Raw genomic sequence first — 16,165 nt, 5'->3', positions numbered from 1 at the left:
GGCCAGCGGCAGAAGGCAGGCCTGTCTTGCTTCTAAGCTTTCCCTCCACTCCAGTCGATGGTAAGAGCCCCTGACCTCATGCCAGGTCATCACCGACTCACCAACTGGCATGAGGTTGGATGTCTTTTCAACTCCATTAAAATTATTTATTTATTTATCTGAAAGGCAGAGTTACAGAGAGAGAGGGAGAGACAGAGGAAAGAGAGATCTTGCACCCACTCGTTCGCTCCTCAAATGGCTACCACAGATGGGGATGGGCTGGGCCAAAGCCAGAGTCTCCCACTTGGGTGCCAGGGGCCCAGGTACTTGGCCCAACTTCTGCTGCTTTACTAGGCACATTAGCAGGGAGTTGGATTAGAAATGGAGCAACTGGGACAAGAACCACTACCCATGTGCGATGCCCTTGTTATACGTGGTGGCTTAACACACTCAACACAGTGCCTGTCTCCCAACTTAATCTTGTCTTCTTACATATTTATAGTTAGATTAGTTTAAAAAGTCAGATAACTGGTTTATAATAATAATTTTAAAAGTCCCTGACACCCTTTTCCCCCACTGTGCAGTCTCACCTGCACAGTCAACACTCTTGTACGTGTGTTAGATGGGCTCGCCTCTGCTCTCATCCAGTTTTCTGAATCCTTTGTTTCCCCTTGTCCCCAACCTTGGTTTCTTTCTTTGCTTTGGCAGAGCGTACGCCCGAGCAGCCTTGATTAATGGCATGGCCTCGTGTTGAATTCCAGACAGAAATGCATTTCCTCTAGAATTTTGAAGATCTGCTGCACCACTAAAGACTTAATGACAATTTTTTCCAAAGAAATTATTTTTAAAGCACACATGCGCGTGAGCATGTGCACACACACACACACACACACACACACACACACACTTCTTCCTTCACTGGTTCACTCCCCAGATGCCTGCCAGCAGCCTGGCCTGGGCAAAGCTGGGAGCCTAGAACTCCACCCATGTCTCCCATATTGGTGGCAGAGACTCAAATACTTGACCCGTCACCAGTTGCCTCCTGAGATGGGCATTAGGAGAAGGCTGAATTGGAAGCGTAGGAGCCAGGATCAGAGCGCAGGAGCCAGGATCAGAGCACAGGAGCCAGGACCAGCACGGGAGCCAGGACCAGCAGAGGCAGCCTGGCGTGGGAGGTGGGGCGGACTCTGGGGCCTCAGCGCTCCAACCACTGACTGATGGGCCTGTGGGTGTGGTCTTGTTCTGGAGTTTTAGGAGCCTTAGCAGCCCAGAGCTTCTTCACGGCAGCATTGACTATGCGCATCTGAATTTAAAAGTCAGTCTCTTTCAGTCTGGGGATCTGTTTTGGGGGAATTTTATTGTGTTCATTTTTTCTGTTTTTTTTTTTTTTTTTTTCTTTCCAGATCTAGTTTGGTTACTTCTCTTGGGCTGATTTTCTAATTTTTCAAAATGTTCTTTCCATTTTCTGACCTAAATTTTTTTTTATTGGAAATGCAGATTTACAGAGAGAAAGAACTTCTATCCATTGGTTCACTCCCCAAATGGCTACAAAAGCCAGAGCTGAGCTGATCCAAAGTCAGGAGCCAGGAGTCTCTTCCAGGTCTCCCAAATGGGTGCAGGGACCCAAGACTTTGGGCCATCCTTGACTGCTATCCCAGGCCACAGGCAGGGAGTTGTATGGGAAGCGGGGCTGCTGGGATTAGAACTGGTGCTCATATGGGATTCCAGCACGTTCAAGGCGAGGACTTTAGCTGCTAGGCCATGGCCCTGGGACCCGTTTGTTCATCTTTAAATTGTTTCTTTTGTTGTTGTGTTGTCAAGTTGACTGAATTCTCTGTGCGTTCTGGATATTAACCCTCCATCAGAGGGATGATTTAAGAATATTTTCTCCCATATGGAAATATGTTGCCTTTTTTACTTGTTAATTGTGAACCTTTTATGCACAGAATTTAGTTTATAAAAGGTTTATTTAATTTATTTGAAAAGCAGAATGACACAGAGAGAAAGAAATCCTTCGTAAGTGACCACAACAGGCAGGACTGGGCCAGGCTGACGCCAGGAGCCTGAAACTCAGTCGGGGTCTCTCAGGTAGCTGGCAGTAGCCCAAGTACCTGGACTATTTTCTGCTTCTTTCTCAAGCACATCAGCTGGGAGCTGGATCAGAAGCAGAGCATCTGGGACTCATACTGGTTCTCCAATAGGGGATGCTGGTATTGTAGGCAGTGGCGTAGCCCACTGTGCCACCCAAGCAGAAAAGGCCCATGTACAGACCAGGCTGAGACAGCTTACACAGAGGAGATGAGCCTGCTCTGAGTCACGTAGGCATAGCATTGAGGGAGGTGAGCTTGCTCTGAGCCACAAAAGGACAGGACCCGTTCAGCTAGTCAGCTAAGATAATATGCCAACCAACCAGATAGGGAATACCTGGAACTATGCCAGCTCAGAAAGTTCCAAAATGGTGAACTGCCACGTATTGGCATCCAGGTCTTCCTGCTTGCTTGCTCCTGCCCATACAGAGGCCCGTGCACTTGCCCTGTAAAAGTGGCTCTTGGCTTGCTGGTGGTCATATTTCTAGAACACCGTGATGCCATGCCTGCACACACACTTACCGGTTGCTATAGTCCGACTGATGTGTCGTTTTCTGTGGTTGCCTGTGCGTTTGTTGTCATGTGGAAGAAATCATTGCCAAAGCCCTCATTGGGAAGCTTGTCCCCGTGTTTCTCTCGAGAGTTTTATGGTTCCGTTTGGGCCTCTGTTCCAATTTCAGTTAACTCTGGTGTATGACACAGATGCTAATGATCATGCTTTTTGCAAATAGAGACCAAGTTTTTCTAATAACACCTATTGAAAAAATTGTTGTGTCTCCCTTAAGTGTTCTTGGCACCCTCGGTGGAAAATCATTTGAATATATACAAAAGCATTTATTTTTCGATATTTGTTTATATAGTATTTAACAGATACTTGGGCTTTTTTATTCCATGTTTCAGCACCACACTGTTTTGATTGTTGTAGTTTTGTAAAAAGCGGAAGTGTGGGGTGGCTGTGTCCTTCTTTGGCTATTCAGGGATACTCACTTGGAGATTTTATATAGAATTTTGGATGGATTTTTCTATCTCTTACAAAAATATCATTGTGATTTTGGTAGTCATTATATTATATCTGTGGATTACTTTGGATTATATCAAAATGTTATCACTGTTGAGTCTTCCAGACCATGAACATGGGATGCCTTCCTATTGATTGTGTCTTGTTTAATTTCTTTCAGCAATGCTTGATATGTTTCAGTATACAAGTTTTTTACATCTTTGGATACATTTAATGCAAAGTGTTTACTCCATTTTACTGTATTTTTAGGTGCAATCGTCTTCATTTCTATTTCAGATTGTTCATTGTTAGTGTATAAAAACGTGACTATTATTGACATGTTAGTTTTGTGTCCCACGACTTTGCTGAATTTGCTAGTTCTGAAGTTTTTTGGATGGATTCTAAAGGGTTTTCTGATTACAGTATTTATTTTTTATTTTCACAATGATTTAGTCGTGTTCTTCAAGAGGCAAAGAGATCACTCTCCTCTACTAGTCCGCTCCCCAGACACCTGCACCAGCCACTGCCAGAAACCTGGCCCTGAATCCAAGCTTCCCACGTGGGGGGCAGGGAAGCCCACTTCAGCCACATCATTAGCAGGCAGCCGAAATTTGGAGCAGAGCTGGGATTCAAACCCCGGCTCTCATATGGGATATGAACATCTTGTGTGTGGGGTGGGGAAGGGAGGGCCAGACAGGGCTGGCCTTCTCAGCCCTTGTGTAACGAAGCCCCCATGGAGGTCAGAGGTCTTTCATGAGCAGGTTGGACAGTGTCCTGTCCTGGGGCAAGGAAGTGTGCGGACCTGGCTGCCCTCACTCTGGGAGCAGTGTGGAGATGGGGACAACTTACTGACTGGTGTGCCCTGTGTGCGGGATGTCCAGCCTTCCTTGCCTGGCCAGTGCCTGCAAAGGCTCTCTGGGTAAGGTTTGCAAGGAGCAGATCTGCAGCCTTTGGGCAGGAGGGTACAGTGGGTGCCTCTGTGTTGCTCAGGATAGGGAACAGGGTCCCTTGGAGCCTTTGGGCAGGAGGGTACAGTGGGTGCCTCTGTGTTGCTCAGGATAGGGAACAGGGTCCCTTGGAGCCTTTGGGCAGGAGGGTACAGTGGGTGCCTCTGTGTTGCTCAGGATAGGGAACAGGGTCCCTTGGACCCGCACCTGTCAGCAGCCACTGCTGCTGTGGCGCCCCTGGGCTTCCAGGATTTCAGGTCACATGCCACATGCTGTGGGCTTCCATCTCCCTGCCCCCTCCTTGTTCCTCATCCTGCATCCTCCAAAATGCAATGAAGCGTCTCCGCCGCCACCGCCCTGTGCTCCTGTCAGTTTCTGCCACATTGATTCCTTTGTTGTGAGCCTTGGGGTATGAACGGGACTGGATTGCAGTGTGCCAAGTTAATAATGCCACTGCTTCATCTTCATGCATCTGAGTCTCCTTCTTGTTGTCATTTATTCCCGAGAGCACAAAAGTACTTCCCGCATAGCAAATGATTGCTGTATTTATTCCGCGATTATCTTCTGTCAGATGAGAACATTGAAGTCAAGTCCCAGTCCCTTCCAGTTTAGACATTTTACCAGCTCAGGAATCATCTTGATAAGTGGGTGTTGTGTTCAAAACAAGAAATGGAGGCCAGTGTTGTAGCACAGTGAGCTAAACTGTTCCGTGTGATGCTGGTTTCCCAAATTGAAGTGCTGGTCTGAGTACTGATTGCTCTGCCTCCTATTCAGCTCCCTGGTAATGCTCTTGTGAAGGCAGAAAAAAAAAAGGCCCAAATACTTGGGCCCCAGCCACCCATGTGAGAGACATGGATGGAACTCTGGGCTCCTGGCATCAGACTGGCCCAGCTCTGGCCATTGCAGCCATTATGGGAGTGAGCCAGTAGATGCAGGAGCTCTCTCTTTCTGATGCTCTGCCTTTCAAATAAATAAGTAAACATTAGAAAAATAGAGACAAACTGCACATGAAGGAGTGCACTGCTGCTAAGCTGGCCTCTTGGGTCACCGACTATGGCCTAACCGTGTCTATACTGTAAGTCAGACCATCTCCAAGTTCTCCCAGATTCCTCACTGACAGAAACCTGTTTCTCAAGGTGTCTTTGAAATATCTACTAGAGCTGTAGTCTATTAACTATTCATGTCATTGTCTGTTTACCACACGTCTCTGTCTGCTCCTGAGACTCCACGGTCCGAGGGTAGACTGTCTCTTAGGCGCTGCTCGCTCTAAGTACCTTGGACAGCTCCCAAACCATCCTAGGTTTTTGGAACACCGTGTGAGGGTTGGATGAGGCTGGCTCCTGCCAACAGGGGCAGGGGTGGGGTGGGGTTAGGGTTGCAGTTCCCATCATCTCCTCTGTAAGGCAAACAGTTCAGAGCCATTCCCTAATTGGTTCAGGTCTGTACCTTGCTGTGAAAGGGCAGCACATCCACTTTTATTTAAAAACAGAAAGTCTCACTTCCGACACTGACTCATGGTATGACCTTGGGCTGCTCGCCTTTCCGGTCTGAAAAAAGGCAGATAGCGATTGGGAAAAAGACTTCTCTGGAAGGTTGGGAGCTACTTCATTTAGAGAGATGTTGGCAGAGCTTTCCGTGTTCCCAGCCTGCAGTTTTCTTACTCTCTAGGTGATGGGCAGTGATTGCATAGGTAATCATTGTAAATGAGCTACGGCTCACCGCATGGATGCAGCTCAGTGGTCGGGTGGATGTGTGTATCTTTTGGTGTCAGACTGCTGTACCTTTGTCTCTCTCTCTTTTTTGGGGGGGCTTTAAAAAAAATTAGAATCTGATTAACATGTGATACTTGCATTTTTTTTCCCTCAAAATGAGAGGCAGAGAAACATCAAGAGTTAGTCCTTATGTGTGGGTTTATTCCCCCGATGCCTTGCAGTAGTGAAGGTCCAAAGCTGAGAGTTCAGAAGCCAATCTTGGGCCCGGCGCCGTGGCCTAGCGGCTAAAAGTCCTCGCCTTGAACGCGCCGGGATCCCATCCAGGTGCCGAATCTAATTCCAGCGGCCCTGCTTCCCATCCAGCTCCCTGCTTGTGGCCTGGGAAAGCAGTCAAGGATGGCCCGGGGCTTTGGGACCCTGTACCCGTGTGGGAGACCTGGAGGAGGTTCCTGGTTCCTGGCTCCGGATTGGCGCAGCACCGGCCGTTGCACTGGCTTGGGGAATGAACCATCGGACAGAAAATCTTCCTCTCTGTCTCTCCTCCTCTTTGTATATCTGACTTTGTAATAAAAATGAATACATCTTTAAAAGAAGAAGAAGTCAATCCGGGTCTCCCCTGTGAGTGCCAGGAACCCAATTATTTGAGTATCATCTGCTGCTTCCCAGGATGTGTGTTAGCAGAAAACTTGAATCAGAGGCTGGAGCCAAGAACAGAATCTAGTTACATGAAATGGAACGTTGGCATCCTAACCACCTCATTAACCATCAGACCAAGCACCCATGCCGATGCTTGCACAGCTATAAGGGCAACAGTGCAATGCATTGAATGCAGGGACACAGTGCAAACCAGTCAAGCCGGGCCACTCGGCTTTCATTTTTCTCAGCCATCCTGGATTTGCAGCCTGTCAGCTGCTCTGCTGCCATTCCTTACGCACCAGGTAACACACTTCTATGCTGATAGCCCACTGAGCAGAGAAGTAGAGCTGACGCTTCTACCTGTTGACCAACCCTTCCATGCCCTTCCCTACCCTTCCCAGCCTCTGGGAATCACTAGTCTATGTTTGAAGCAACTATTATTTTTTTAAATGATTTTTTAATGTATTTAATTGATTTGAAGAGAGGAGAGAGCATTCCTACGTGCTGGTTTGCTTCCCAGACACCTGGGGTGTCTAGAGCTGGGCCATACTGAAGCCAGGAACCCCATGGAGTTCTCCCACGGGGGCGTCAGGGACCCAACTACTTGAACCATCATCACCTTCTGTATCCCAGGGTGTACATTAAGAGGAAGCAGGAGTCAGGAGTGGAGATGGAACTCACAGCCAGGCACCCTAAAATGGAGCGTGAGCACCCTCGCCCCTAGGCCGGGGGCCCATCCCAGGTCATCTATTCTTTACCATCCAGATAGGAGGAAGCACATATGATATTTGCCTTTCTGTGTCTGGCTTACTTCATTTAGCATAATAATCTATAGTTCCATCTGTTTAGCTCCTGAAGTTGTTGTTGTTTTTTTTTTAAGTCTGTGTTTGCTCTAGAATGTTCATGAACATCCTCAATCCTGCTGCAGGTGTGTTTGAAGATGTTCTGCCTTGGCTCTCTCTGTTTGAAGCTGCACTGTACTCAGTTCTAATAACAAACCGATACTGCCTTACACTTTCCTTGTGCAAACGCTCTTCCATTATCATAGCTGTTGCTCACAGTGGAACTATCTAATCCCCATCACAGACTACACAGACCTGAGACTCAGAAAGTGAAACCACTTGCCTGTGATCACACAGCTAAGACATGGGACAGCAGTAACTGGCGCCTATGTTTTGGCAAAATTACATGTGTATATTTGTGCCTAAGAAAATAAGGAACGGGCCTAGCATTGTGGCCTAGAAGCTAAATTCTTTGCCGAAAGTGCAGGGATCCTATATGGACGCTGGTTCTAATCCCAGCGGCCCTGCTTCCCATCCAGCTCCCTGCTTATGGCCTGGGAAAGCAGTCGAGGACGGCCCAAAGCCTTGGGACCCTGCACCTGTGTGGGAGACCTGCAGGAAGCTCCTGGCTTTGGATCGGTTCAGTTCCAGCTGTTGTGGTCACTTGGGGAGTGATTCATTGGACGGAAGATCTTCCTCTCTGTCTCTCCTCCTCTCTGACTTTGCAATAAAAAAAATAATTTAAAAAAAAAAAGAAAGTAAGGAACAAGATAGGTAGGTGTTATGGCTCAACAGGTTAAGCTCCTGCTTGGACAACCACATTGCATACTGGAATGCTGGTTCCAGTTCTGGTTTACTGAGCTCCTTCTGATCCTGCTTCCTTTTGATGTGCACCCTGGAAGGCCACAGGTGATGGCTCAAGTGCGTGAATCCACGGGACCCACGTGGGAGACCTGGATGGAGTTCAGGGTCCTGGCTGTTGTGGGCAGTGCCTCACTGGATGATTTCTCTCTGTGTGTCATTTAAGTAGATGAAAATAGAGAAATGCTTTAAAAAAGAGAAATGACAAAAATTCTTCTCATTCTGAAGGATTTTTGATGAAAAGGCGCCTCCAGAACAGCATTCACTTATATTGTGATGCCAAGTACTGAGGCAGAAGGAGAGCAGAGTGGAAGGATGGGAATGGCGGCTGCACAGCACCTGTGCGTAGGAGATAAGCTCGGGGGCATCCATCAGAGTACAGTCCGGTTCAGAGCAAAGTCATGTTGGCACCACAAACATCGATGCAGTCTAAACAGAGGCCAGGACTTGGACACAGCTGGCTCTCAGGAATGCAGAAAGACGAGATACCTGCAGCCAGCAGGCCCTGAGCCAGAGCAGATGGGATCCCATCAGGCCAGAGAGCGGGATGGGGAGCTTGGCTCCATCTGGTACTGAAGCTGAATTCCTCCACCCGATTCCCTCATCTCCCCACACCTGGGCTCATTCACCCACGTCATCAACAGCTTCTCTCCAGCACTTAGCGCCGGGTGTTGTGTAAGGGAGGCACCAGGGTACAGAGCAGGGCAGACGTCCCCAAGGTCATGGCACTTCCAGTCTTGTTTGGGATAGGCACTCCTGTGTCAGGAGTCTATGTCTTATGCCAGTTGTCATGCAAGCAATGGTTTAATCATGCAGTGAGGAGAACAGAGCACTACAAGAGGGCTTCCTGGATTCACGAAGCCATGCAAGGTAACCTGTCCAAAGAGGTCATTGCATTTGAGTGATCAGGGTGTTGTCAGGAAGGAAGCTATATAAAAAAAGGAGGTGGTATATAACCTGTGTGTGCCAAGTCACACATGTTGCAGGGTGCGAGCGAGATCACACCAGACATGTCTAAGGTTTATTACGGAGTCTTTATTAACCAAGCTTGGTGATAACAGGGCCCACTAGAAATAGCAAATCACAGGTCCATATGGCAATCCAATCAGTCACAACCCCAAGAGGAACAAACGGTCATTACCCCTAACTAAGCCCATCCGTTAAGCTGAAGACCTATGTCCCAGCTTCCCCAGCAATATAAGTTATCCCAAGAGACATGCAACAAATAACCTGGACACGCTCACAAAGAACCTGACACCCTTACAAAGCTGCAGACATTCACCTTTCCCTGGCTTCTCTGCCCACATTCCATCACTGCTAAGCCTCACCCCTCCTGGAACTCCTGATAGCACACAAACCAGAAACAACATTATTATAACCATTGCCCCATCTAAGCAGTACACAGGGACCATGCTCAGGGGGTTACCTGTCCTGGGTCAGCCAAGAGCCGAGGTGCCAGAGTAATGGAAGTACCTGGCCAGAAAGAGAGTGAGAGCCCCTGCTTCCTGGGCCTTTTAAAGGGGCTTGTGAGGGGAGTGGTTACATGACAATGCAGTACTGTCCCCTCTCAGGTGACAGGTGAGTCACAGGTGGGCAGGATCGAATACCTAAGTGTTGTGGGCTAAGGAGTTGATTAGTGCTCATTGGGATGGGCAGGAACAGGAACTGGGCTTGTAGCTAAAAATGCCTAGGCTAATTGGACTTGTCTGCATCCAATATCCTGACTAATTTAGGACGCGGGGGAGTGGTTGAGGATGGGATTATCATCCCATTGCTGTTAGGCTCCACCTTCAGGACAGAGGATGGGGGACACAGCCAAATTTCATTTGCCCACTGTCAATGGGTGCTGGCTATCACTGGCTGCACCCCATAACAACACACAGCTGTTTCATTGCCTCTTTATGGTTAGGGACCTAGTAGTCAGGAGGTATGTCTGGCTTGAGGTCTCTGGTGAGATTGTATCATGATTTCAGCTGGGGAAGAGGGGGCAGGCGTTTGGTTAAGACACCATGTGGACATCTGCATCCAGGGTTGGAGGGCATGGATTTGGGTCCCAGCTTTACTGTCCATTCCAGCTTCCTGTTGTGGGACCCAGGGAAGCAGCAGGTGATAGTCCAAGTGGTTGGGTCCCTGTTACACACACGGGACACCCAGATTGCGTTGCTGGTCCCTGGCCTTTGCCTGGCCCAGCCCCAGCTGTTGTGATGGGCATTTGGGGAGTGAACCAGTAGATGGCAGGTCTCTGTCTCCAGGGCTCCAGTTGTTCCAAGTCCCCTGAAGGGTTGCCATGGTTACCATGCGGCGCGCAGGTCGGCGCTGGCTTCCTTGGAGGCTGCAGCTTCTCTTCTCAGGATGAGGAGACATCTTTATGTAGCAGTGGCCGAGTTCTCACAGCGTTAACGAGCCAGGGGCTGGAGTGGCAGCTGTGGACCAGGACCGTCCTGCTCGTGCCGCTTGAGTGTGCAGCGGAAGGAGTGAGATGAGTCCTCACATGACCTCGGGGGCTCCTCTGCAGCCCCGTTTGGTTGGCAGGCTCCCATCGCCTTCGCTCGTCCAGCCCATTCGCTCTGCAGAACCTGGAGGTTCTTGCTCACTCCCACGCTTGACCTCTGCTCTCACAAGAGGCCCTTCGTTGCCCTTCCTACCGACCAGCAGTGCTGGTCCCTGAGGTTATTTCCCCTCCCCTCCCCCGCTAGATTTATTTACTTTTTGTTTGAAAGGCAAAGTTACATAAAGACAAAGACAGTGAGATTGACCATCCACTGGTTCACTCCCCAAACAGCCATAGTGGCTGGAGTTGGGCCAGTCTGAAGCCAGGAGCTTCTTCTGGGTCTCCTATGTGAGTGCGGAGGCCCAAGGCTTTGGGCCATCCTCCACTGCTTTCCCAGCCCACATCCCAGGGAGCTGGATGGGAAATGGAGCTGCCAGGACATGAACAGGTGCCCAAATGGGATACTGGCAGCATAGCAGGAAGATTAGCTTCCTGTGTGACCCTGCTTGCACTGTGAGTCTTACCCTTGCTGCTGCTTTTCTGGTTCTCATTTTGATGGCTCCCTCTCCCACTTACAAGAACCCCTGTGATTACATTGGGACCACCCGCAAAGTACAGGCTCATCCTCCATCTCGTGGGCAGCTGACCAGCTGTTTAATTCTCTCTGCAAACCCCTAATTCTGACTCCCTTAGGCCAGGTCAATCGACCTTCTCAGGGCTGTTGAGGACAGGAGGTGGGCCTCCTGTTGAGGGCGGGGTGGGAGGGAGTAGGATTTTGCTGCCCTCCAAAACCCCTCAGGTGCTTTGGCTCCCCTCCGCTTCACCAGCCTGAACAAAAGCCTCAGTTCCTGGAAGCCAGCTGTGTGCCCACTCCGTGACTGTGACTGCTGCCGAGGGTGGAGAAAAACAGCCCTCCCAGCTGGCGTTGAGTTCGCTGCTGCGCAGGTGCTGGGGTGCGTGCTTGACTCGCCAGCCCTGGGCGCCGCCGCTGCTGCCTGGGCTCCAGCTGGTGGACCTCACGCCTCCGGGTAGCCCCCGCACTTCCTCCCCGTTCTTAGGCGCTGCGGATGCTCGGATGCTCGGATGCTCTCGCTTCCTACTTCCTAGATGAGAAAGATCGGAGGAAAGCTTGCCGCGGTACTCAGTAGCACGGCCTGTGTGCAGGCCTGCCCCGCTGGGCCTCCCTCCTGTGGGTGAACTGCCAGGAGCCAGTCCTCCCCTCACCCCTACACCTGGAATCCCTGCTTGCCCGCCTCCAGGAAGTCGCTGCTGAGCGCTGTGGGCTTCCCTCTTCCCCCTCTTTTTGGGGATCACTTTCCTATCAGCATACAAACACGTTATTCTGGCTTCCATCATCCAAAACAAAAATCCCAGAGAATAAACTCTTTTATCCTTGGGTTTCCCTCTCTGTGCAACGCAATACCCTGCTTTTCTTCCAGTAAAACTTAAAAAAAGAAAAAGTAAAAAAAAAAGCAGCTCCCCACTGGCTGTGTCCAGTTCCTTCTCTTAGCCCTCCTGGGCATCGGGGTCTGGCTTCCCCTGAGCGCTTCTCAAGGCCACGGACAGGGCCTTGCCTTCAGGGGACTCTCAGCAGCAGTTTGATGCAGGTGGGTGCTTGCACCTGCTTCCCCAGTGCTCTTTTTAAGGTCCTTCCTCACTTTCCTTCTCAGCTCCACCTTCTGGCTTCCTTGGCAAGCACATGCAGGGGGGTTGGAAAATCCACCTGACAAATTAACCTCTGACAGACACCTGTCGCTGGAACTCTCCCTTCAACTCCAGAGGTTCCCATCCACAACCGACCTTCCATCCTCTTCAGCAGCCTGGCCCAGCCCACATCCCTCCCTTCCTCCTTCACCTCTAACCCTCCTCACCCCAAGATCTTATGTTCTCCCAGAAGGAATCCTGGCCCTTCTCACCTCAGAACGCTTCAGGGAATCCCTTGGGCCCTCTGACCTCGCGCCCTGTCCTTTGCCAAGGTGTGACCACTCTGTACTGGCTGCTTGACTGTGACCTCCAGCGGGTACACTCTGCCTGGCCTCTTGGCCCAAATGCCATCTCCTCCAGGCAGCATGCTGGCCACGTTCCTTTCCAAGTGCACTCCCCCAGTCCCAGCCCTGCCGCCATTGCCTTATACAGCCTCTGTTCTCATTGTCTGCTGGGGTCTTGTCCATGGTTCCCATCTGCAGGAGGCTCCCCACGCACGCTGGCTCCCTTGTAGCTCAGAGCTATGCCCCCAGAGTGCAAAGCCAGCAGTGGTGTGCAGCATCTTTCTGTGACCTCCGGCCATTGTCTCTTTTGAATCTTTGTAATTACCTCCCTCCCCCCAAAGAAAACAGTCTCAGATCCAAATTTCAGGGCCAGTGTTGTGGCACAGCAGATCAAGTGTCTGCTTGTACCACGTGCATCCCATAGCAGACCAGGGGTTGGGGTCTCCTCTACTTTGTTTTAAGGCCAGCTCCCTGTCATTACACCTGGAAAACAGCAGGTGATGGCCCAAGTACCTGTGTCCCTGTCATCCACATGGGAGACCCAAGTGGAATTCTTGGCTTCATATTAGTCCAGTTTCAGCTACTGCAAACATTTAAGGCATGAATCAACAGAAAGAAGATCTCTCCTTCTCTCTCTTTATCTCTTCCTCTTTCTGTCATTCTGCCTTTAAAATAGGTAAATTATGACATCTCTTATAAAATGGATCCCGGGGTTGGTGTTGTGGTGTAACAGGTTAAGCCTCTTCTGCAATGTCTGCATCCCATATAGGTGCTGATTCAAGACCTACTGCTCTATTGCTGGTCCAGCTCCCTACTAACATGCCTGGGAAAGCAGCAGAAGATGCTCAAGTGCCTGGGCCCCTGTGCTCATATGGGAGATCTGCATGGAGTACCAGGCTCCTGGTTTTGGCCTGGCCCAGCCCCACCTGCTTTGGGGAATAAATCGGCAGATGTAAAATTTTTCTGTCTGTCCCTGACTTCTTCCCTCTCTTTGTAACTCTGCCTCTTAATCAATCAACCAAGCATAGATTTATATCTTAAGTTAATCCACCTGCCACATCCCTTTTGCTGTGGAGGTTGATGTAGTCTCAGGCTTCACAAGGGTTGGCCTATGGGCTCCCTGGGGTGGCATGCTGTCCTTCAGGCCACCCGATGGTCCTGTGTTTATCGCGTCTCCAGGGCAGGATGCACACTCTCCAGGGACTTCCTGGCTAGCAGTAAACGCTCAGGATGGATTCAGGGGAATGAGCCATGGCTGTGTTCATCTGTTCTTGATGTCTGTGCTATGAGCACCAGTAGCTGACTCTGGAAGTACCTTCCACCTGGATGCTGGGCAATGATGTCAGAACTAGGGTAGGCATCAGATGGGCACATGGGGGCCTATGTGGGACTGTCTCTCCCAGCCCACTTTTTCCTGGGCTGAATTCCTTGAAGCCTGTCCAGTCCTCAGTCCTGGAATGGAGGGCTTTCTCCCACCCCCATCTCATGGTCCAGAAAGAGCCCAGTCTCCCTCAGATATGAGCCAGGGAGTCATCTTCAGGGTGGATAATGGTGTTTTGTTCCCATGGCAACTGGATTTCTAAAAAAAAAAAAAAAAAAAAAGGATGTCAAAAGACATGCAGATCATGGTGCTCATGGCAACCGCCAGTCTGCATATTTTGGGGAGATGTTGTACCTTTGCCTCCTGCCTGTCTGCCAGTTGACGAGAGGCTGATGAAACTGACAGCCCCAACTTTCCTTCTGGAGTGGATGAGACCCTGAGCTCTTTTCCACATGCCCCTCCCCCCGCATGGGCGGGACTCTGCCATGGGTCATGGAGCCTGCCTTCCACTCCCCACCGTGGCCTGCAAGGGGGGCTCTTTCTAACCCCCTCTGTCCGCTGCAGCTCGGATCCCTGCACACCGTGGGGACAACACCACTCACACACACCTGTGTGCTGAGTCTGCGGAGCAGCTGTGGTCAGGCACCCAGCCACTGATGCGATTCTTTCTCCTTCCTGCACATCCCCTGGGGCATCTTCTGCTCCCAGTGCTGCCTGGGGTCTCAGCAGCCACCGCTGGCCCTCACTCTGCAGCTCTGAGACTAGCAGAGAAGACTAAACACCCCAACTACTGGGCAGCTTGAGAACTAGGGTTCGTGACTTCGAAAGGAAGGGAGAAAGGGGTTCCAATAGGGGTGAAAATTGAAGAATCAGCCTGTTTTAAGTTTGGTTAGAAAAAACATTGGTCCAACTCCACTTGTTCCAGGATGTTGGCAACACCCACGTCGCCACGTACCCCGAGCGGAGCAGAGGGATTAGGGTTCCCGAGCGGAGCAGAGGGACTAGGGTTATGAGACAGGCAAGACAGACAACACACCGTGGCTCATTCTTGTGAACTGAGGCCTTTATTCAAAGTCGAACTGCTCTTATATAGTCTGCTTGGCCCCTCCCAGGATCTTCCCAATGGTTAAGCAACACCTAAGCTCCCCCAAGGACGTGCAAAAAGGGGAAGCAGGAAGGAGGGAAATTGCAGTCAAGCCATGGGCTAAATGTATCAGGCCATGATTGCCCTTCCTGTTACACCTTTGAGAAACAGCTGAGCTGTGGAGTTAACCCTTGGGAGACCTGGCCGTGCACCAGGAAGCTTTGGCAAAGGAAGGTGTCTGTTGTGCTTCTCCAAGATGACTTGGGGAGGCGGGGCGAAGGCATGTTCTCCCCAGGGTGATGTCTTGGGACTGAGATGATGTTACATGATCTGTGCGGTTCCTTTTCTGTGTTCCTGATTGAATGGACTTCAGGCTGTGTCCGGATCAAGGGCATGTGTCATTCACGCTGGAATCATCAGTGTGGCTGTGATCTCCTGCTCGGGTTTCCACCCTGAAGAAGAGACAAGCTGGGTCTGGTTCCAGATCCTGTTTGGTGCTGTTTGGGTACAAGCATGCATTCTGGGACTGGTGTTGTGGTGCAGTGGGTTAATCTTCTGCTTGCAAAGCCTGTATCCATATGCATGCCAGTTTGAATCCCTGTTGGTCCCCTTCTGATCCCGCTCCCTGCTAATGCACCTGGGAAAGCATCACAGGGTAACCCAAGCGCTTGGGCCCCTGCACCCACACAGGAGACTCGGATGGAGCTCCAGGCTCCTGGATTCGGCTTGGCCCAGGCTCGGCCCAGCCCCGGCAATTGAGGTTATCTGGGGAGGGAACCAGAGGATGGAGAATCTCTGTCTCTTCCTGTCTCCATGTCTCTACCTTTCAAATAGGCAAGTAAGTCTTAATTTATTTATTTTTTTGAGTTATTTATTTATTGGAAAGTCAGATATACAGAGAGGAGGAGAGACAGAGAGGAAGATCTTCCGTCCAATGATTCACTCCCCAAGTGAGCGCAACGGCCGATGCTATGCTGATCCGAAGCCAGGAGCCAGGAACTTCTTCTGGGTATCCCACACTGGTGCAGGTCCAAAGTTTGGGCCATCCTCAACTGCTTTCCCAGGCCACAAGCAGGGAGCTGGATGAGAAGCAGGGCCACCGGGATTAGAACCAGCACCCATATGGGATCGGGGCGTTCAAGGCGAGGACTTTAGTCGCTAGGCCACTGCGCTGCAAGGCCCAAAATATACATAAATCTTTAAAAAAAAAAACTTTAAAAAATAAAAAAAAAAAAACTAATAACAACAGTGACTTCAAAGGACACAGTTTTTGCTTTATT

This window comes from Ochotona curzoniae, unplaced genomic scaffold, assembly GCF_017591425.1.
Source record: "Ochotona curzoniae isolate NIBS_2020 unplaced genomic scaffold, NIBS_Ocur_1.0 contig_4792, whole genome shotgun sequence".
NCBI lineage: Eukaryota > Metazoa > Chordata > Mammalia > Lagomorpha > Ochotonidae > Ochotona > Ochotona curzoniae.
This window is presented reverse-complemented; position numbering follows the sequence as displayed.